At 66.8% G+C, this 2,160-nt stretch overlaps 1 non-coding gene across 1 annotated transcript; it reads right to left on the bottom strand.

Annotated features, from left to right (window-relative positions):
* Positions 1-544: 544 nt before the first annotated feature.
* LOC144486645 (5.8S ribosomal RNA) lies at positions 545-698 on the bottom strand. Its single transcript, XR_013496295.1, has one exon. It is a non-coding gene; the product is annotated as a 5.8S ribosomal RNA (ribosomal RNA).
* Positions 699-2,160: the final 1,462 nt, after the last annotated feature.

Genomic DNA, 2,160 nt, shown 5'->3' with positions numbered 1-2,160 from the left:
CCGAGCACCGATCCAGGCATCAAGCGTCACACGCGTCAAGCTGCCGTCCTCCACGCGACGGCACTGAACGGCCACGGCAACCCACCGGCAGGCAACCGAGCACGGACCACGCGAGGCAACGTGTCCGGAGACGTCCAGCGGACAGTCACTCCACTCTCTCACTCTCTGTGCCGGAGCACCCAACCGAGCCAACTCTTGCGGATCCTTCCCGTGGACGAGCCACACACACACATCAACAGAGAGTCAACCCCCCTGGCCCGAGCCTAACGGAAGGCACACACGGTCCCGGCAGCGAGGCAGTCACGTTCTCTCTCTCTGGCAACCCGATGACAGCCGTGCCGGCGACCCCGAGGTGGCTGGGCCAGTGCGGGAGCGGGCAGTGCCGACGAGCCCGGAGGCGGACGCCGGCACCCAAGAGGTCAAGCTCTCCGACGCGGATTACTCTGGGTCTGCACTTAGGGGGACAGAGAGGACGGCACCTCTGCGACACCCCAGCCGCGCTCTTCGGCGCACGGATGCGCGCGAAGTGCGATTGATTGTCAAGCGACCCTCAGACAGACGTAGCCCCGGGAGGAACCCGGGGCCGCAAAGTGCGTTCAAAGTGTCGATGATCAATGTGTCCTGCAATTCACATTAATTCTCGCAGCTAGCTGCGTTCTTCATCGACGCACGAGCCGAGTGATCCACCGCTAAAAGTTGTATCGGGTTTCGGATCGGTTGCCCGATCCTGGGACGCGCAAAACGCTCCCCCGCCGACGTGACGGTGGAGCCCCAGCCTGGCGCGTACCACGGCGTGAGCCCGGAGGCGCACGCACTCGAGCGACAATCAAGCGAAAAAAAGGAGGAATCAGGGCGCTCGCAGGCGTTGAGTGCCGGCGTGGGTGAGGGGCCGGGGCCCGCCACGCGCCGTCACGCCCCGCAACAGCCAGAGGCAGAGTTCTCTGGTGTCACCGTCTGCCGGTAGGCTCGAGAGTCGAGGCGAGGCCGCAGCGGACTGAGTCGGGTGCAAGCCGCGGAGGACAGGCCGACGCTACGGGCGCAAGCCGACCCCGCACGCCCCAACCTCGGCGGGCTGGGGAAGGGGGCGCGGCGGAACGCTCGCAAGCGCGGCTGCCCCCGCGGACAGGCACATTCTCTCGAACGCGGTGGACGCTCGCTCAAGTCAGCACGAGACCAGACCGGACCGACAGGCGGACAACGAATCTTTAAACCTCGCACCCACCCTCCGCACACGGGTGCCGGAGGAATGGTGAGCATGAACAGGTACCCCTCACCGGGCTTTGAAGAGAGTGACTAGAATGCGACCAAAGCTTCACCGCGGCGGGAGACAAAAAGGCCCCTGACTGCACCAGAACGTCTCCCTGCGGAGTCACACAGTGGCCGTTCACCGTGGTCCCGTCGACAAGCCGCCAGGACAAGCACCCAAGCCCGCAGCAGCTCTCTTCGTTTCAACTGCGGATGTAATGCTGCAAGGCGGTGGCAAGGTCACGTCGCAGCCCGCAAGCCGTCGCCAAGGCGAGAGGAAGACGGTCCCCACAGCGGGCACACACAGACGGACGTGGAGCACGGGGCGGCGGCCCACAGGTGCGCACACGCGCCGTGCCGAGGATCGGTGCGGACGCCGGTGACATCGCACCCGGCAGAGCGGCTAGGCAGAAGTCGCTGCGGAGGAGGAGCACCGTCGGCGGAACGGTCTGCTGGCGGGCGAGGGACCAAACGAGCAGCTAGAACGGGCGGAGTGGACCGGACTGCAGAAGCGGAGTGAGTGCGTGGCTGACGCCACCGTCTCCCTCCGAGCGTCTGCTCGCGCCGGCCAAACCGCCGAACCGCTGAACGAAAGGACCGCATCGTCCCACGCAGGCAGGCCGGCCGTGTTGCCGTGCGTGCCCCCACCTCTCGGACGGACTGCAAAGACACCCTACGAAGCCAACGGCGAAGCCCTTCCAACGGCGCAGGCGTAGCGTGTGCGGCACCCGCATGGACTTGCCGGCGTGCAACCGAGCGTGTGCGTGCTCGTCGGTGGCGGCGCCCGCGCGCCGGCCCAACCGAGTGGGACCGAGATCGACGTCGCCCGGCTTCGGCGGAACGTGCGTACGGGTGACCAGGCCCGTTCGACGGGTACGGCGAAATTGTCGGTGTGACCTCCCACCCGCGTGGGAG

The sequence above is a fragment of the Mustelus asterias genome, unplaced genomic scaffold (assembly GCF_964213995.1).
Source record: "Mustelus asterias unplaced genomic scaffold, sMusAst1.hap1.1 HAP1_SCAFFOLD_424, whole genome shotgun sequence".
In the NCBI taxonomy this organism is placed as follows: Eukaryota; Metazoa; Chordata; class Chondrichthyes; order Carcharhiniformes; family Triakidae; genus Mustelus; species Mustelus asterias.
Note: the sequence above shows the minus strand (reverse complement) of the source record. Positions and strands in the feature narration are given on the sequence as shown.